General features: G+C 33.2%; 1 protein-coding gene and 1 long non-coding RNA gene across 2 annotated transcripts in view; both read left to right on the top strand.

Moving 5' to 3' along the window:
- Positions 1-22,011, top strand: part of DACH1 (dachshund family transcription factor 1) — a 383,401-nt gene that overhangs the window by 183,138 nt on the left and 178,252 nt on the right. The window lies entirely within an intron of this gene.
- Positions 4,214-6,124, top strand: LOC145720666 (uncharacterized). The gene is made up of 2 exons (XR_014143811.1): positions 4,214-4,279; positions 5,545-6,124. It is a non-coding gene; the product is annotated as an uncharacterized LOC145720666 (long non-coding RNA).

Genomic DNA, 22,011 nt, shown 5'->3' with positions numbered 1-22,011 from the left:
CCCCCTTAACACCCATCATCCCTTCAGCCCACCCCCCCACCCACCTTCCCTCCAGCAACCCTCAGTTTGTTCTCTAGAGTTAAGAGTCTCTTATGGTTTGCCTCCCCTCTCTTTTTTCCTTTTTCCTATAAATTCCACATATATTTCACTTACTTTCAACTTTCAGAGATTATCCAAAGATTTATACCTGCCAGGAATTTGTTGCACATGAATTCTGTTATCTTAATATATTTGATGTGATTGCTTTTTCTGCACAAAATTTTTCTAGATAGAGAAGTTTAGATTTTAGTTGAACACAGACTAATATTTCCATCCCTTGGATTATTTACTCACTTTAAACATTAACTGGAAATCCAATGGTCTTAAAGAAATCTTATAGTTCTCAAAAGAGTGTACACTTTTCTCCCAAGGAGAACTTAGTGTATTCAGGGAATATGATTTACTATGAATATATAGAATTTTATGTGCCGGGACTTTATATTTGCTACTTTCTTTTCTATATTCGTGACTTTCTTTAAAAAAAAAACACATTTTTTTTTCTTTCTAAGATGGGGAATATGAAGTGTGTTAGTTATTTTTTTAAACTTAATGAAGAAGTTACATATCAGTATTGTTGATATTAAGCAAAGTAGTTTGATGATGTTTCTACCATGTTTTTAACCTGTGGGTTTGGAATTTTAAAAATGTATTTCCAAGAGTCTATAGTTATATCAGTATCTTTAAAAGGCCTGGAAATCATGTTTCTAAAACTAGTAAAACAAACAAACAGCATTTAATCCTCAAGAAAACAAAGAAAGAAAACAAACAACCCCTGTCCCTAAAATCTCAAATCCTTTCTAAAATTTAAATTGTAACCTACTGTGAACATTGACCTGTACTTTTGGACTCACAGTATTACCATTTGAAAAGTATAAACAATGCAAATTTACCTTTGACGTTGCCAAAATTGGTCCTGTGAAAAAGAAAATTTATTAATTTTGACAAATTTATAAAAATCTATCAGTTTGTTCTTAATCATTCCCTCATGTTTTCTTTTCAAGAATTGAACATTGGAATTAAATGATAATCTTTCCTGGAGGCATCTGTTTTCTCAGGAAAAAAAGAAGACTATCGTTATGTTTTTTTTTTTTTAAAGTATTTTCCCAGCCCTAATATTATGTACTTAGGTATCTATAATTAAAAGAAAAACTTTGAGATTGCTTATCAAGTTTTTATTTGTTATTTTGGTCACTTGAGTGGGCTTGTGTGTAACCTTAGAAGGGGGCGTGGGCAGATGGTGATAATTTCCAAAATTTATGGTTGTCACAGGATGCCATGGCAACCAGAAGTGGAAGTTAATGAAAGAAAGAAGGCTCTTTGTAGAGTCTTACAACGCAATGCCCCCTGTAGTGCTCTCTACACTTATTTGGACTGAGTACATGTCATAAATCATTTTTGATAACAAATACCAGTTTGGAATAAATTTATCCTAGCAACAGAGTTCCAATAACATTCGTACTTTTTATAGAATAGTGTCCATTTTACAATTAAGGGAAGAGTTATTTAGGAATTCTAAATATTCCCCTCTTGTGCCAGGAGTGCAATTTGGCTAGTGTATTTGGCCAACTTCCTGATTTTTATCTTTAGGGCAGAATGCAAACTAGTTTTGAAATACAATTTTATATAAGTATTAAGAAGTAACTCGGTGAGACCCAAATAGTTGCATTTGACTTAGAAAAAAAAACAATTTAAATATACGCAAACTGAATGAATGATTTATAGTTTTGCTTCTTGAGCATATCTTTCTCACTGTGACCTTGTCGGCACATAACCAATATGCATTCAAGATAAAGAAAGCAATTGTAAATACATGTGCATTATGCCTAAAAAGTAAGAACTTCTAAGCGCAATTTTACCATTTTGGAAAAAATACTAGACCAGGACAATGTTAATCCAGAGTTAATCCCATTGAAACATTCTTTTCTTAAAAAACAAAAAGATGATAGGAAAGTATTCTCATGTGTATTTGTAATTCAAAGAAGTATACCCAAAGTTTATATATTTTTATTTTCTGGCTAAATGCTACTAACTAACCGGCAACAACATTTGAACTACCCCTTTTTGCATTATCAGCATTTGTAACATCTTAAATGCATTAAACATTTCCACTTTTGGGGAGAAAATTCATAGTATGGAAATGTGCCTTGTATTTTGAGAAGTTTATTAAAACAAATGCATTGTATTCCCTGGGGAGACTCACAAGTAAGGAAAACTGAAAAATGCACGAGTAAAACAGCCATGAGTGGATTGATTGTCTTCACTAATAAATTAAACATAACAATCTACTGAATGCTTTACTCAAAGAGTAAATATGATACAAACGATTTAAACCATTAATGTTATGTAGTATGTGTATGCATGCATTTTCATACATTTATATGTGGTAAACGTTTGTGAACTTCAATCACTAGACATTTTGAGGCTAGTGCATTTAACTTATCAGTATTTAATGCATGTTCCCTTTATGTTTTTCTTGAAGGGAAAAAGAAAATATCTTGTTTGTTTGTTTTTTTTGAAAGACCAGCTTAAACACTAGACTTCATCATATAACTTACTTAGTTTTAAAACTTTTACTGGATACTGTGTTAGTTACCTGGGGCTGCTGTAACAAATTATCCCATCCTTTGGTGACTTAAGTAAATGAAAATTTGTTCTCTCATAATTCTGTAGAAATCCAACATTGGTATCATTCTGCCAGATCAAGGAGTCAGCAGGACCACACTGCCTCTGGGGGCTCTTGGGGATCCTTTGTTCCTTGACTCTGAGCTTCTAGTAACTGCCAGCATTTCTTCTTGGTTGGTAGTTCCCTCCCTCTAATTTCTGCCTTTTCCTGTGTGTGTGTGTGTGTGTGTGTGTGCACGCGCAGGCACAGGTGTATAAAATTCCGCCTCTCTTGTAAGGACATTTGTGAACATATTTAGACCTCATTAGATAATCCAGGCGAATATTCTCATCTCGAGATCCTTAACATAATCACGTCTGCAAAATATCTTTTTCCATAGAAAGTGGCGTTCATAGGTTCCCTACATGAGGATATGGGCATAAACTGGGGGTCATATTAGCTTACCACTTCTGGCAAGTCGCTGGGTGAGGTACTCTGAAGGGCCGAAGCGTGGTGTTGTAGACATGCGTTTGGGAGATTTTTGTGATTTTTGTTCGCTGTGGTATCCCAGTATGTAGACTACTGCTTGCCACAGAAGCAGATATTGAAAATAAATATTTGTTCAGTGAATATGGCTAATATATGTTTAGTAAAGGATTTCTGAGATGAATTATTAGGCTTCCAAGTTGCAAATTTAAACAGTGGTGTTACATAATGTACTTTAAAAATCCTATTAAGCATGGGTTAGACTCCAGATTAAAGACTCAGAGGGTAGAGCCTAAAGGAGGTGTACTAAGTAAATGGAGGGCTTTAATTCATTTGTTTATAGGTTATGATGGCTACATTTAAGTATAATCATCAACACTTGATGAAATTTATATCTCCAAATTGATACTCTAGAGAAGCTATATTTATGGAAATAAATGGCAACATAGAACTCATTAGTCTTTAAAATTCCTGCATATTATATACTATATTATATGGTTCTTAAGGATTGGAATCCTCATTGTGCCCACAGTATCTTGATATAGAATTAGTTTAATACATACATGAATAAAATATAGCTCATAATTTAACTAAGTGTACATACAGCTTTGGTATGAGGAACTATATAATAAATATATTTACTTTATCAAATTTGTAATATGTATTAGAATCAAGCATTTCAGTCCAATCACAATATGCCCCGGGTCTATTACTTGCATAATAGAAATTCATAAATGTCTTTTTTCCTAAGCTTTTAGAGCAAAGATCTGTTATTTTTAGATTTAATTAAGTAACCACATATTACTAGACTTCTGGACAGGCCTCCCATCTACTTAATTTAGAAGAAAATTACAGCCCTTTCTGTAATTTGTTTCTCTCTTCCAAGTTTCTATTGAGTTCTGTGTTCTTACATGCCTACACTGGGCCATAGTATGTGTTATAATCTACTTACACTTCTCTCTCAGTAGATTTGAAGTAATGAAGTTGCTAGTATCCGTAATTGACTAATTGCAAGGCATTATTTGCTTCTTTTTTAGTAATATGATGCCTCCTTTGACAGAAGAAAAGTTTATTTACATTAAGAAAAGCAAATCAGATTTGAGTCAACTTTTGATTATGATAGTGGATGGTGTGTGGATTAGTTGGGGCTTTGTGGACTATCCATTTATTGTAAGATTCTCAGACAGTGTTCTAATCCCTTGGTTATACAGTATGATACATGTCTTTTATTGCTCACTGCAATTTCTTGCCCAGTAAGAGATGCTCTTACTATCTTGGTTCCCTCCCTAATCAAGAGAGCTAAGAAATAAAAATATTGTTCATTTAGGAAAAACAACCAATTCTGCTATAGATACACCTTGAATATTCCTAAAGATGCTGTAGAACGAAGTCATGTAAAGCAAGATAAACAATTATTTGTGCAGTCTCCTTCTCTGTCTTTGATAGACTTTCCTTTCTACGGCACTCCTTCCCTTAATGATGTGCTCCTGGTTTGTTATTAAGAATTTAACCATATCATGTTGGACTTTTAAAATATTTCCTGCATGCATTTTAGGGATAATTTTTACAACTTCACACTCTTCTGTATAAAGAAGTAGATTTGCTTATTGAAAGTATTGACAGGATCAAACATTTCAAGAGAACTTGACAAATGTCAGAAAGACAGCAGTATTAATAAAGTCTTGCATTCAGTCTCCCAAAATGTTCATTGCCCTGGTCATGAATGAACTTAAGATCTGATTTGAAAACATTGTGCTTGATAAACACCTAAGGATTTTATCTGGCTATGTAATCAGATAAACCAACATTGTGATAAAACTTCTGAAAGCACTAATATAAACCTAACTGAATAGGAATATAAAGTTCAGATGGACAAGACCATTTTACTCAACATTTCAGATGACATCTGGGATATTATGTTCAGTCATGACACCACAATTTTTAATAGGATCTTGACAAACTGGTGAGGCATTATGAGACTAGTCTAGATGCTAGGCATTTGGAAATGTTGGTGATGTTTAGTCTCAAGAAGACTTACAGAGAGTCTGAAAGTGGATGATAGATTCACACGGTGCTCTTCTAAAGACAGAAATCTAACTGATGGACAATAATTACAGAGAGGTCTGCATTGGCTTCCATAAAAAAGAGCCTTGCTACATGGAGAACTATCTAAGAGTAGAACCTATTACTCATAAAGCCTTAACTTTCCCTACTGACAGAAGAATTCAAGCAGAAAGAGGGATGAAAAGTTGTTAACCATAGTTTTTATATTTAATTAATTTTATACGATATAGTGTTCATGGTACAAAATAATAGTTTAAAAAACAAATTATCTCCCTTCCTGACCTCAGCCATCCATTTCCTAACTTAGTAATCACTGTTAGGGAAATTTGAAGGTAATTTTGCATTGGAGGGAGGTAGATCGAATAAGATTATCTCATTCCCTTCTAGTTATAAAACTTGATGATTCTATTTCATTTTACTTTGAATTATCCTTCCAAACTTGACATGAATCCTTTCTAGTTAAAAAATATCCATCTTTCTGGGTCTATATTCTTATATATTTTTATTGTTTTAAAAAACTACTTTTGAGATGAATGCTTCATATTTATAGGTTATCAAATTTTTTGTTACATGTTCATTTGTGGATGGAATAGTTAACTCATCGGTAGAACAATGACTAGAGTAAGCTAGCAAATATTTTTTTCAGTTGAAAGAAATTTTTAAATGCTTTTTCCTCCTTTGTTCTCTTTGCCCTTCTTTCACAAGTACTCCATGAAGGGGTACATAGCTGCAAAATTAATAGATAGGAGGAAATGGCAATCCTATGGCCATGGTAGGATTTGGAGCCAGAGGTAGAAAAAATAGTATTATTTTAACGTAAAGATCATCACAAATGGTAGTAGAAAGACATGAACTCTTAAAGGGATTTAAATGAAAGACTTTGGCCTTTACCACAGATTACTTTGATTTGACTTTCCAATTTAAAAAATAAAGTCCCCAAGAGAGGAGTCAGTTCCTAAAAATCGTAGGAATCTTCCAACCAGACTACTTTTTAAATATGTAATAATTAAGTCAAATGTTTTGATCCTTCATTCCTTCATTGATATACAAGAATGTTTTATTATATCAAAATTCTTTTTCTCATTGAATCGCCATGAATGTCAAATGATACAATTTGTAGTAACATTCTGAAAATGAAGTTAAAGTATTATTATTGTAATTGAACTGGCTGATCCAGGTGTTATTGATTATTACTGCTGACTTTCTTTCCTTCCTTTCTTCCTTCCTTCCTTCCTTCCTTCCTTTCTTTCTTTTTTTCTCTCTTTCTCTTTCTTTCTCTCTCTTTCTCTTTCTTTCTTTCTTTCTTTCTTTCTTTCTTTCTTCTTTCTTTCTTTCTCTTTCTTTCTTTCTTTCTTCTTTCTTTCTTTCTCTTTCTTTCTTTCTTTCTTTCTTTCTTTCTTTCTTTCTTTCTTTCTTTCTTCTTTCTTCTTTCTTTCTTTCTTTCTTTTTCTTTCTTTCGAGAGAGTGTCCACACAAGTAGTGGCAGGTGCGGGGGGAGCTGAGGGAGAGGGAGAGAGAGAATCTTAAGCAGGCTCCACACCCAGCACAGAGGCCAACACGGGCCCTGATCTCATGACTCTGAGATCATGACCTGAGCTGAAATCAAGAGTCGGTCGCTTAACTGACTGAGCCACCCAAGCGCCCCTTATTTTCTATGCTCACATCAACACCACTGGATTTAAGAAAAAAATGATAACTTTAAAAAATATAGAGCTTAGGTTTAGAAAGTCTCAGTTTGGCAAATTATTCAAATTCATATAAATGTACTCTTTAGAGTACACTAAAATTTGTTATTACATGTTTACTTTTCAGGACTTAATGACAATGAGTTCTTTTTATAAATTTTCATCTGTGAGCAGAATAAGCTGTATGGATATGAAATGTCATTGGTACTGTTATATGTTTAAACTGTGATATTTTGCTTTCAGAAATATGCATACTACAAATGGTAGTAGACCTTAAAAATGGAGATTGCTCTGAATTGATTACAGCTGTATGCTGTGCTATTTAATTGTTGCAAATGAATTGACATATACTGTAAACAATAAAGCTAGTTTTCAAAATGATAAAACTGTAACCTAATTCAATAAATTGAATCAGATTACACAAACACTTTTGCACTTCATTAAGGAAGTAGTCAGTATAATTAATGTGAGAGCTTTTTATCATGTTCACTTGTTGATATATGGCTAAGGATATATACACAGTAGACTAAACTCTTTCAAGATCTTTGTGCCGTTTTACATTTTAACTAAAGCTGCCAGAAGCCTGATTCCTAGAGAAGACCACCATGGATTTAATTCTTTTATCTTTGTTGGTATTGGAATACAATGAGTAGGTTTTGATTCTTTTTAAAGGACATGTATTTTCCAAACAACATGGTATTGTGATGTTGCTCCTCCTAACCTAGAACCGAAAAGTCTGGCTTTCATTCTCTTCAGCACTTGCTAGCAGTGTGGCCTTGACTAACACTATCTGGCCTCAACTGTTCAATTATCACAAGGTAGGTACTGCTACCTCAGACGTCATTTTAGAAGGAAAAAAAAATGCTAAGAGACTTGTTCAAAGCTTCACTATTATGTGATAGAGTTAGTTTTCAGTTCAAGCTTTCTGACTCCAGTTTACTGGTTATTTTCCTACATCAAGCTGCCTTCTGAAATACTTTATCATCCACAAACCAAACATCATAAGATCTGCCGTATCTCCTACTTGACAGGACTTTGTGAAGAAGCTAATGTAGCACAAAATGCTTTGCAAAGTCTTATAGAGCAAGATGTCATCTGATATTTAGTTCTATTATAATGATTTTCAAAACAGGACTTATGCCTGTTCCAAATAGAATACCAGTTATATATCTCTCTGAGCGTAACAGTTCTGGGAATAATGGGCCCTTTCCCATATTTATGGCATTAGATTATAATCATTTTCTCCGTTTTTTAAAAAATTGTTTTTGTATCTTCCAATTAGCTCAAATAAAAATATTTTTCTCCCAATAAAATCCTCTTATGTCAATGATTACTTTTTGATCATCATGATATATATAATTTTATGATTCATAATTTCCTATGTCAGCCCTTTGATGGAATACCATTTTATCAAACATATTCCCATTAGTTTTCATTTAAGAAGTGCAATGATGAAAGACTTTTTCTAAATAGGTATTTTCTAATGATTTGAGTCTGCTTCCTGGGAGGTAAGGATATGACTTAAAGAAACGGTATTGAGTTTTTAAGGATTAAAAGGAGTGTCAAACTCTTTGTCTATTCCACAGTGCTATGAAATTATAAGTTGCTATTTTGGGTTAAACTTAAAAATGTGATGCTATATCACCAATATTCTCTTTAAATATGTATACTATTCAATATTAAAATCAAGTGTTTAATCCTTCAGTAATGCATGATTTCCTAGAAGTCAGTTTTTGAGGTATTCTTTTGTCTATTAAAACATCTAGTTGGAAACTATTTTCTATATGTGAAAATGTAGCATTGTGAAGGTTTTCAAAATCTCCTCTTCTATTTGGATATCTTCATTCATCTTTGAAAGCAGGAAATGACCTTTGTATTATCTATTATAGCACTTAACGAAATCCTTCTATGGAATTATATTTGGGGGAGGACTTTCAGAAGAATAGCATGGAACCATGTTGAGTCAGGTGAATATAACTGCAAATATCTCTAATTTCAAGAAAATTAATTTCTTAATATTCCAATATAATAATATTTTGAAGTTATTTGAGCATGAGATTCATCTCATCAAATATAACCTTTAAGTTACTTATTTTTTTTTTAAGTTACTTATTGAATAAATTACATTTAAGGATACCATTCCAAGAGAACCCGTTACCATATGACCTGTCCATATGAGTTGTCTTTTTGATTTATAACGGCAATTGCTTTCTCGGCATGGATTTTATGACATAATAATATTCTATGAATTTTTGAAATTACAGTGAGCTTCACATCAATCATCTATAATAAAAGACTGTATGTATCAATGAGAGAGGACTATTGGAAGGTAAACATCTTAGAAATATGAACTTCCCCAAAATGCCAATATTGTTATTTTAATGAAACAGGCAGGCTGCTGCTTTTGAAATTCTCTAAATTGATCATAAAAGTGGTCAGCATCATCCCTCCCATTAGTGCACTATCTCATATTCTCAACAGTAATATTCATTTTCCCTTGAATGTGTCAACTGTCCATCCAGCTAATTTTGCCTAGACTGCTGTTGTTCTTGGCCTGAATTCAAGGAAATCTATTGCTTCTGGGGTTCCTAGGCATTAATGTCTTGAATTTCAGGATTATAATTAAACACATGTGACATGGACTACCATTATCTGTCCGTGTTTCTTTTATCTGTAAGAATCAGAGATGTTGAAAGTGAGATCTTAGCAATGTGAAAAATTGAGTATGCTGCTCCACTGTTTCTTTAGTGTGTCTTTACAAAATATTACTGAATATTTTGAGTTATAGTCTTCTACAAGTAAATATTTATTCCCATTCTATTTGAAAAAAAAAATCTGTACCTAGAATTTGCTATCAGCAGCTACTTCATTTTTTACTTAATCTCACTTCGTTTTGTTCCTAAAGCACCACATTAATAAGCATGTGTAATTCTTCCCTAATTTGACATATTTTTATGTCATCTTTTCATTACTAATCATTACATTTTCAACTGATTCCTTATTTCCTCTATAAGTTAGCATGGGTTTCTTAAAGTGAAATGTGCCTTTGTTAAGTAACACATTTGGAAATCTTATGAATACATTCAAAGAGAGTTTTACTTTTTAAAACACATTTTTAAAAGCTTATTCTAATTTATCTTAATCACGTGGCTTAGAAGAGCCATGGCCATATTGCAGATGTAAAACACACACAAAAAGAATATTTTTGCATGTGAAAAAATATTTGAAATTTGCTTCAAAATAGTTGCTTGAATTTATCTACATGGTACTTCTTGTTACATGTTTCTCTTATAGGTATAATTGCAGTTAAAATGTAGATTTACTATAAGGCTTTGTGCATATTCTACGTAAAGAAACAAATCTAACTTTTCAAATACATATACATTTTACTGACAAATTTCAACTATTTTTATACATGGAATCAATATATATGCCTATAATTTTCACTACTGTAATCTTCAGTTGCTAGCTCAGTATATGGTCGAAACATTGTTAAATTAAAAATAATTTAATAAATCAATATAGCTAATTGGTTAAAATAAGGAGGAGTACAAACACTTACTGAGTAACTACTACGTAGTAGGAACTTAGCTAATTCCTAAATATGTAATTTATTTCTCCTGTCAAATTATGAAGGAAGTGTTCTTTATCCCATTTTCCATATAAACAAACTAAGGCACACATAATTTAAATAACTTTCTCAAATTGAAGAGAAGAGCTCACTTGGGGATTGAACTCAGCGATGGATAATTATAAACTCTATTTTCACTGTTCTGTCCATACTATTTCCAGGGAATGCAATAATTTCTTTAGATACCACCTATATTTTGAGCACAGTTGAAACAAGTTGAATTGAAATAAAGTTACTTTTTTTTTTTAAGCATAGACTCAAATCTTTACAGAACACTTCAAATTTTCATGGACATGCTTTTTTTTATTATGTTATGTTAATCACCATACATCATTAGTTTTTGATGTAGTGTTCCATGATTCATTGTTTGCGTATAACACCCAGTGCTCCATTCAGTATGTGCCTTCTTTAATACCCATCACCAGGCTAACCCTTCCCCCACCCCCCTCCCCTCTAGAACCCTCAGTTTGTTTCTGAGTCCATAGTCTCTCATGGTTCATGCTTAATGTGAAAACATTTTCACAACACAGCACAGCACAATAATTTTTCATGTCCAACATATTGAACATAAATCAAATTCTTGTAGGCATTCTACTTACTAGTCTATGTTATAGTATTGCCTTTGATGAAATGTCTCTGCTAATATGGGGTGGAAGCTTAAGTACTATTTAAAAAATAGTTATGGGGCACTTGGGTGGCTCAGTTGGTTAAGGCTCCAACTCTTGATTTCAGCTCAGGTCATGATCTCAGGATCATGAGATCAAGCCCTGCGTCCACGCTGAGCATGGAGCCTGCTTAAGATTCTCTTTCCTTCCCTCTCTCGCTCTCAAAAAAATATATAATAAAAATAGTTCTATTTTAAAGAGTTGAGATGTTCAGTGCCATGATTTGGGAGCTTAGTATAGGAGGCAGCAAAAAAGTAGAGTGAGAGATGTTGAAAATTATATTTTAAAACTCATGATCAAATTTAATTGCTTCATAAGCCACAACGTTTGAATTTTAATTCAAACATAATTATGACCGACAATTGGAACTTGGCTATCCCTTTATTAAGTGTTTGTGGAAAAATCTATTAATCCTTTTTTTTTTTTGACATTGAACTTTGCTAAATAATGTAATGTTAACTAGCTAACAAGTTGTTTATGCTATTAAAGTATTTCTAAACTTTATAAATACTTAAGCACATATAGTTTACCTGAAAGTACCAAGCATACTATTTTACCCTAAATAATTAAAAAATAATTTTTAATATTTTTAATAATTAAAAAAATCTTACCTTTTATTAATCATTCACTCTGGTGAGTCTTCATTTGCCTTATTCTTTATTTACAGTAAATCTCTGTGTTTTTACTTATTCGTGTAGTTGATAAATCACATGGTTGAAGTAATGTAACAATTGGCATCGAAGGGCAGTTTAGTGTGGACTCTGACTCCAAGAATTATAGAAATACTTTTCACTACATTTTATCAAACACGGAACTGTTTGATATAATTTGGCCAAAATGTTGAAGCTATATTTCAACAATTTACTTCTTAAGTTATTATTGTTAACATTTTAGAAAGTGTAAGTCCACTATGTCATGTGACATGTATTTCCTTTTTGAGTCCTTGTTCACCTACCTACTAAATATGTACCAGAATATCCAATGTCTTGCTACTTTTCAAAATGCGGTGAACTAGTTGTTTATAAATATACTGTAACCATCTCAGGATTATTTTAAAGAAAATATGATGAATTCACAGTTCCATCATTAGTATCCCTGCAAATTTCATATCAATCTTCAGAACCTAGTTTCTGATTCTTTCTTTTTCCTCTTTCCTTTTTATCCATAATAATTGTGGGCACTTGAATTTTTACAATTTCACATTAAGATCTCAGTGAACAAAGAATAGAAATCATTTTAATAATTTATGGCTATTAAGCACTTCAATTCTACATTTATTTTGTTATTCTGCTTCATCCTGTTTCCAAAGAGGGGGGAGTTGTTTCTGAAATTCACGAAAAGTTTAGTCTTCGTAGAAAAATGAAACTACAGAATTTTTTATTTTACATTGAACCTCAAAATCCAAATGAAAGATTTGAATATTAGGACCTTGACTTGACTCACCTCTGCTTAATTTTGACAGTTGTCTTAAAGTGAATTTAGTGTTTAATGAAATTTTCTGGACTGATAACTCGAGACCTGAAGGGAACAATTCTAGTAGTGAGAAAGTAATTTTCTGGCCTAATTACACCTTCGACCTCACTACAAAGTCTGTCAACAAAAGTGCCAGGTTTGATCATGATTTTTTTTGACGTGTATTCACCAATCTACTTCACACAGGAGACTTTTAACAATAGCATTTGGTATTTGCAACCTACCTAAGATTTTACATCTGGGAATCAAACCTCAATGTACTGTTGCCAATAAGCAATTCACTTAAATCCCTTTTAGATTTGAAAACCTATATGAGTATTAATGAACTTTACATATTGCTCTCTTTGGAAATCTGCATGGCTATATTATTAGAGATGACCATGCAAATCATGTCAAGTATTAACAAATGAATGATGAATTGGTTTAAAAAAATGAACAACTAAAGTCTCTGGAATCTCTATTTCTTATCTATATTCACTCTAAAAGCCTAATAGAATTTGAGTATCTAATAGTTCAGAATCTATAAAACTGTGTTCTAAATTAAGGGGATAGGGGTCCTTGATTAACCTAACCACTAAATATATTTATGCCATTGGCAATCCCCTTAGATTTCCGAGCCTCCATTTTCCTATATTTCAATGATGTAATAGTTTATGTTAATTGTTTAGTTTTTAACCCTTGAATCCTTTTTCCAATAACCCTTGGACTAGAGACATTTAACCTCTGTGTTAATCTGTCCATGTTTTTTGTTATGAACCCAAGTCTGATTCCCAAACCTGCATTGTTACCCTCTCAACCTACTTTTTGCTTACTCCTCTTCCTTTTCTCCCTTTTCTTTCTTTTCTTTTTAAAGATTTTATTTATTTATTTGAGTGAGAGAGAGTGAGAGCGCTCAAGCAGGGAGGGGGCAGAGGGAAAGGGACAAGCAGACTCCCTGCTGAGCGGGGTTCAATCCCAGGACCCCCAAGATCAGGACCTGAGTCAAAGTCGGATGCTCAACAGAGTCACCCAGGTGCCCCTCCTTTTTTTTCTTAAGTTTTATTTAAAACAGTTTAAATGTCAAGATTATTAATAAAACCTTGTGTTTAGCAGAGGCTAAAATCTGATTAGAGAAACAAAGTAGCAAAAGTTAACTGATTAATGTTCCTGAATTATTGTTTCTACTGCTTCTGATTTTAATTCTTCCATCTACTTTTCTCAGTTGGAGAGGTTACACACACACACACACACACAGATCGCTAATTTCTAAATAAGTAAGGGATATATAGTTATTAAATAAAGTATCTTAAACTCACTGCTAATCTAAAGTAAGTTTTTGTTATATTTGTTATCATAAAACATACTCATAACAATCAGAAGTCATTTGTGTAATGTATACTTTAGAAATGATCATTAATATATTCAACAGATATTTGTCATGAATTTTAGGAGTTACAAAGATGAATGATATTGCCACCCAATAAACTGTAATTGAAGGTACAAAGCGCTAATTACCAAAAGAGCTGTACAAAAGTACTATAGGTTTTCTAAAAAGGAAGAGAAAGCCAGAGGTTAAGGGGATGATTGTTGTCATCATTGGGGAAAGTGGTTTTGATTTGACTTAAAAATTCATTTGTATAACACAAGTGTGTGAAAAATAAATTCAATAGCATTTTTTTGTGAAATAATAAAGATGGGTTTTACATTGTTCATAGAGAGTGATGTGACTGAAGATTCAAGTCAATCATTGGCTGATTAATGAGTATGTAATTTTCAGATCATTAGAGTATTAATAATTGTTATCATCTATTGGGATTTATTATATTTTAGTTACCAAGTCCTCTTACATTTATTAGTTTATTTAATCTCTATAATATGTCTTTGGGTAGTTATTATGGTTTCCATTTTACAGATGAGTAAATTTTGGCACTGATTTTTCTTGCTCTAGACCATTAACCTGACTGCTAAGCCTATCTCCTTAATCAGTTATGCAACAGCTTTGCATGCTTATCAGCAGCATTGTGTCCGTTTAGGTTATTATATTTAATCATGATTTAAAAAAAAGTGTATTCACCAATCCATTCCACGCCAGGTATTTCAACAATTATATTTGATATTTTTATTTATTTTTTATGTTTTATTTTTTAAAGATTTTATTTATTCATTTGAGACACAGAGATACAGAGAGAGAGAAAGCATGAGCAGGGAGAGAGGCAGAGGGAGAGGGAGAAACAGGCTCCTCGCTGAGCCAGGAGCCCGATGTGGGGCTCGATCCCAGGACTCTGGGATCATGACCTGAGCCGAAGGCAGACGCTTAACCATCTGAGCCACCCAGGTGCCCCACATTTGATATTTTTAACCGAAGTCCATTTTTTTACATTTGTGAATAAAACCTCAATGTACTATTACCAATATAGTGATTCATTTAAGTCCATTTTAAACTTGACAAATTATGAGGGTGCTAATGAGCTCTAAATATTGCACTGTTTTGACAGCAGCCTTGCTTGCCTAGACCATTTCAACAGTATTGTATCCATTTATGGTTATTATGTCTTGAGGAGTCATGATAGAAAACAACTGGTCCAAATTGTGTAATCAGAACTAGAAGTCATTTTATTAAGATTGTTTGGAGGAAATTAGGATATTTAGAGAAGAAATGGGGCTCAGGGGAAGCATGATCACTATTTTTGGATATTTAACAAAGGATACAGATTAATTCTCTATTGTTCTAGAAGGTAGGACTGGACAAATGACTGTCATTCATGAATTAGAAAGACTTATAGGCGAGAAAAAGTAAGTTCCAAACATTAGCTCATTGAAAAACCGTGTGTACTACCTGACTTTGATATCTTTAAATGCCTATTTAAATGCCTTGACTACTCTTTCCCAGGTGTGTTGTAGAGGGATTTTTGTTTACATTTAGGTTGATTTTATAAGTATTATTATTATTATCAGTTCTAAGATTCAATATGCTGACAAAATAAAAATAAACTTAATTTCAAAAAGTCATTTCGGCTAAAACTTTTCATTTGATATTTTATTTTGGAAATATAGTCCAGCCAGTTTATATTCCTTTTCAGCATGATGTACAAACACTAGAGTTGCTGAATTAGTTGTTTGAAATCTGAAATACACAGATTTGATTAAATCATAGTTATACATATTAATTTGAGTAATTTTATACATGATTGTCTATTCGAGTAATATTTCATTAATCATTCTATTGTGCAGAAATAGCTGTAACACTCCAAGGCACATTTTAAGTAATGTTCATTCTTCTTTCCTGATACTTAAACTTATCTTTTGGCACATCCAGGCAACAAAAGAATGAAAACAGTATATTTCACCTAATACATTACATTTAAAAGGTCCCAGGAAGTCAGTTTTGCTATGTGGTAAGGCATTTTCCAGTGATTAAGTTCACAGTTACTCAAGATACAACAGTGTAGCAAAAGTATGTTACACTTTATAATAAACAATTAGTAAAAACTTACAGAGAGATGTTTAAATTTATCTTTTTGTTTTTCACTGTTTAGATCCTACTCAATAGTGATCTTACGTCCTTTTTTATTATCATCACTATTGTCCATAATTCTCTCCAAACCATTTTACATTCATCATTAGGTATTGGATATTTGCCCCTGAATTTCCTGTTGTCATTACAAACTTGTCAATGGCTAAAATTGAATCCATTATTATTTCTTCCATACCGAACTCATATGATTTCTCTGTTCTTCTTAATGGTGATTTCTGGTTTTAAATAATCACACCAGCTAAAGAACTAAGAGGGTTACTATCACTGCTAAGGCCATCCAGCATAACAAAAAGCAGCTGACACATAAAATAGAAAATTATTTTAAAGGTTCATTTAGAGTTCTAACATTTTTTAAGCATTCATGTATTCTCTATGAACTCCCAACAGCTTTTAAAGGTATCTAACAAAATGCCAATTCACAGTTGAGGAAATCGGGCCTCAGGTTTGCTGTTCAGGGTCAGAACATCTAGGAAATGGCAGAGTAAAAACTGGAAACCAGGGCGCCTGGGTGGCTCAGTCGTTAAGCGTCTGCCTTCCGCTCCAGGTCCTGGGATCGAGCTCCGCATCGGGCTCGAGCTCCGCATGGAGCTCCGCATCGGGCTCCGCATCGGGCTCCGCATCGGGCTCCAGCTCCTCATCGGGCTCCAGCTCTGCATCGGGCTCCCTGCTCCGTGGGAAGCCTGCTTCTCCCTCTCCCACTTCCCCTGCTTGTGTTCTCTCTCTCACTGTTTCTCTCTCTGTCAAATACATAAATAAAATCTTAAAAAAAAAAACAAAACAACAACTGGAAACCATAACTCCATGCCTCTGCTTTTTCTACTGTATTCACTGAAAGGGCCAATATTTTCTCATGCCCTGACGTTTGCTTACCTTATTCTTAGTAAAAATAGAATAGTTTGTGATTTATAACTGTAGATTAAACTATTACTAAGCTATTTCTAATGGTTAAACCTCAAATGAATATACATATTTTATGTCAGATCTGAAATACCGACATGCTATATGGTCAGAACTCTTGTATGTAATTATAACCCTTCTAACATTAAGCAGGTGACTGGACTAAATATAAGTCAGGCATAAAATGCCCTGCATGTAGCAACATAGTGAATCAAGCAAATCATCAAACGGCAGAGCTCATTCTGTGCTCTGGGCGATTTCGCCTGCCAGCACTTATACATCAAAACTTCACTCAATGTACGATTGATTTTATTGTATTTTGTTTATTTTTAATTCCCTACAGCAAGCTGTGTTAGTTTTGTAGAATGTTGTCTGCGTCATTAGGTTCCTAAGAAATTATAGTTGTTTCAGTCATGGTTGACCAAAATATTATTCCCTTCTTATAGACCACGGATATTAGTTCTTGGATGGATACCACTGAGCTGAAATTGTGTAAGGCCAGGGCCTCAAATACACAGCACACACAGAGAAGGCATCGATGTTATTAGAAATATGAGCCTCCGAAAAATAATGCTGTAAAATCAGACAACCAGTGTCCATTAAAGATATTTTCCAGTTCAAGGAAAGAGGTTCAGATTAAAGTATGAAAGTCCAGTCTTAAGGCAGGAATGAATTCCTGTGTAAGATGATACATGTCTTCCTTTCACAGTTGCTTTTTATGTTGCTTTAAAACATGTCAAAATAATCCCCAACAGAGGAGCCTAAAAGGAATGTCAGCTCTGTGGTTATGTAAATCGAATTGAGTGCTTTACAGCAGGTTTAAGATTTTTATAACTCAGAAGTTGTTAACAGCCAGCTGGTTTGTATCTGTTTTTTATGGTTATTCTTGTCATATGCAGCCTCCACAATTTTTAATTATATTTTATGGTATGTGTTTTCCTCCTCTTGAATTCCTTAGCCACTCTTTGCTTCACAAGAGATTTTCCACTGGGAAGGGAGCAAGCACAGCAATGGGACTCCATCACTGGAAATCCAGTTGTGTAATTACTTACCACTAACAGCTCTACGGTGTGAAATTCAAGTAACTTTCCATTGCAAATATATAACCTTTCATTAGAGCATTGAAATTGCTTTAATGTAACAATATCTGCTTATAAGTTTGTGTGCTGCCTCTCCCTAGCAAAATAAAAATATGATTATGCCCCATCTTTGTATTCCAAGTTTTTAAAAAGTGATACGTAGAACTTTCTTTCTTTCTTTCTTTCTTTCTTTCTTTCTTTCTTTCTTTCTTTCTTTCTTTCTTCCTTTCTTCCTTTCTTTCTTTCTTTCTTTCCTCTCTCACTCTTGGGAGGTCTCTCTCTTTCTCCTTCCTGCCTGTCTCCCTCCTCCTCTCTTTCTTTCCCCTCTCTCTCACCCTTTGGGTATTCATCATGTAAATTAATTTCTGACGCAGGTAAGTTCTAAATGCATACTTTTGTTTCCTAATTTCAATTACACAGAAATATAGTAACTTCCTTTATTTTATGGTTCTAAGAAGCTCATACTCTGGTTAAAAGCATTGCTTATATCCCCAAAGACATTAATGACTTTTCCTGAAATTTTTGACATCCTAATTGAAAAATTGGGCTAATATTCAGATTTGTCTCTTAAGAAAAATAAAGTGTTTTGAATTTGAAAAAAATATTTAAAAAATTAAAAATGTGAGCATTTATCAAGGAAATGTTTGTGAGCTTGTTTCACAGAGACATTTTAGAGACTCCTAAATCTTTGAAATGATACACACTTTTTTTGGTTTAAGTCCTTTAGAAAGTGAAAATATGCCAGCCAAATTTATTCTTCAGATTACAGAATTTCCAGTTTTCAGAATACAATGGTGTAAGTTTTAGACATTTTAATAATCCAATTAAAATATATTGCTGCTAATATTTTATGCATGATAAGAATATTCAGGCCAAGTGAAGGAGATTAAAATAAATAACTATTATTTGATAGACGTTTTATAAATAGGCACTGAATTTTGATTATTCAACTTCCAAATCAGTTTGACGCTGTCATAAGAAATATATGATGCATAATATGCAATGGAAACAATATGTATATTCTACTATCACATCCTAAGAACTGATTTATATAATGTAGTTATATTACTTTGGTAGAATAAATCAATATGATTATTAGTATCAAACAATGTTTTCAAACACAATACCTCTCAGTGACTTATATCACAGATATGCCATTTTTAAGACCCCAGAATTAGGATTTGAAATATTTATTTTGAGCTATTGAACACATTCATTTTAGTGATAGAGTATTTAATAGAAGTTAGTCTTTTTTCCCCTTAGGGCTGGATATCTAAATACATTTTTACTGACTTTGTCTAGAGTTATTTGTTCATAAGTGTGCTTTTGAAACTAAATTAAGCCTATGAGGTAGAACTGTATGTTAATTATTTTGAGATTTTGTGCATAATAACATTTTGTACTATATATGTCTGTGTCTGTGTGTGCTAGAAAGTCAAATGAGCATCACAGGAAATTGTGAAAAAGGATAAGGAGAAACATTTTTTGAAGGCCAGCCATATACAAGGCACTGAACTAGGAGTCATGTTATATCCTGCCTGTCATTCGCTTCTCACGACAATCTTCTACACTGCCTACAGTGAGCCCTATTTTAACATGAGGAATCCAAATTTCAAGTTAGTAACTTGCTCAAGGATCCATAGCTAAAAAGTAGTTGAGGCAGCATTTGATCTTCTGTGTAGGACTTGTAAGCTCATCTTCTTTCCCATAAATATGCTGACTGTTCAGAAATGTTTGGGGATGGAAAGATGTTTTGATTTTTAAGGGAAAGCTAATTTGTCAGCATTAGGGAGATAGACAGTTTATGTAAGGGAACTAACATTTATAATTTAAAAACAATATTTGGGAAGGACAAATAAAAGAGAAAAAAAATTGGAAGAAAAACAAGGTTTGTTAGAGAAGAATCAACAAAATGTGTTCAAATGATTGGTAAGATAAACCAGACAGAGATGATTTAGACTGGACCTAGACTGGCAGCTTAAAAAGGCTGAGTTCAATTAGCTATTTTCCCAGGCGTAAGTAAGGCGCTATCTACTGACAAATAGAAGTTTTGGCCAGATCTCTGTTTAGTAGGCAGGAAAAAATGTCATGAACCCATGATCAAATTAAGGAAAATAAAGGTTGAGACAGTTGCCCAATATGTCACCAAGAGTGTGGGTTGAACAGAGGTATAATTAGGGCATACAGTGAGAAAGAATACAGAATATAAAGAGGGAATGAACAAGGAGCAACATGGCTAATGAAGTCACACTCAGGACTGGACTATAGTTGTCTACCAGTGAGGTCAAAGATAATACGAAACTGACTGAATCAAATGAGAAACCGAGAGGCAAAAACAGTATGCTTCTCAGTGAAGACCCGTATCCTAAATCCCAAATAGCTTAATTTTAAAAAGTTTAATGATAAACTTTGAAGGATGTCATGGAAGTGTCAAGCTCTTTAAATTATTGGCCGATTAAAATTACTTTTAAATTTTCTTCCTTATTTATGTGCTTCATAAAAATTGTGACCCTTCCAGATTTTTTCATTTATTACCTTTTTCTTCTTCGACTGATTAATTTAGACCAGGGTGACAGTTAATAAAGTTTTCTTGGGATTGTGAATGAAATTCCAATCTCAACAAACTAAAGCAAATAAAAGAGAGAAGGAAAAGAATGAAATCGTATTCTTATTCAAGCTGCTCTTCAGAGTACGAAAGAATTTAAATGTCATTTCTAACTTTTTTTTTTTTTTAGATTAAGAAGGAGGTTTCACCAACATCAACCTGGTATAACTTAGTGAAGAGTTAAGCAAATTCTATCTTCCTTTTTATATGCAAGGGATCACGATCTCATTGGTAGACAAAGTTTACTCATGGAGTAGTTAACAGTAATAGTAATATAATAAGGCAGCATAGCTTCCTGATCTGTGTGTTGTGTGGGTAGGGTGGGCAGTGAGGGCTAAGATGTTCAGAGGCTGTAATTGTCAGAGCTGTGTCATCAGGGAAGACCATACAGAAAGCGAAACAAGTTGTTTTCAATTGTCTCAAATGAGCAATTTGGAAAATTTCTAGTTTTAAAGTAGACTAAGCTATGGTAGAGATCACATTTCACAAAAAAAACAATGTTGAAATACAAATCCAGCAAGAATCAGATGTCTGTATACATGACAATGTAAAGGAATTCCTTAACAGCAGATAAGCCTCCAACTTTTCCTGTCTTCCTTCATTTTTTTTTACCTATCTCCCCATCAAATAGACATTTTATTATTTTACACTATGTCAGAACAACTTTTATAATTTTCTTAATTTTCCTGTCTTTACCCTTTATATATTTGGAATCACTCTGTGATGTGATGGACAGAATATTGGCATTGCAGACTTAGAAGCTGAAGTGAACTCATCATTTGTGAAATTCAACGTTTGTGAACACTTAAGTTCCCAAATATTTCTATGTACTTGCACATTATGGTTGTACTCCAAAGCCCGTCTTTTAGTTTATTTCATGTGCACTGGATAAGAGTGTGAACTTTGGAGTTGGACAAATCTAGTATAAATTCTGACCGCCCCATTTTTTAGTTGTATAATTTTAGGCTGTTCCTTGTCCCTTTTGCACTTCATTCTCCTCTTCTTGAAGAGCATGTGTGCACGCATGTTTATGCATACACATACACATGCTAGACATCCTATAGATGGAGTACAGTTGTTAACAGTGCTTACTATAGCTTCAGGCACACAGTACTTACTAAACGGTGGCTCTTTTCATGTTTTCTGACAATTTTATGTCATCTGTCAGTTTTTAAATATTTTGTTTTAAATTCTGGGAAAGTAGCATTTGGAATAAATAATAGTAGACACTTCAGAAATTAGTTTACTTTTTAAGACAATAATCTTTTGAT

This window comes from Leptonychotes weddellii, chromosome 3 (genome assembly GCF_054177405.1).
Source record: "Leptonychotes weddellii isolate Sample4059 chromosome 3, ASM5417740v2, whole genome shotgun sequence".
NCBI classification, from domain to species: Eukaryota; Metazoa; Chordata; class Mammalia; order Carnivora; family Phocidae; genus Leptonychotes; species Leptonychotes weddellii.
This window is presented reverse-complemented; position numbering and strand designations above follow the sequence as displayed.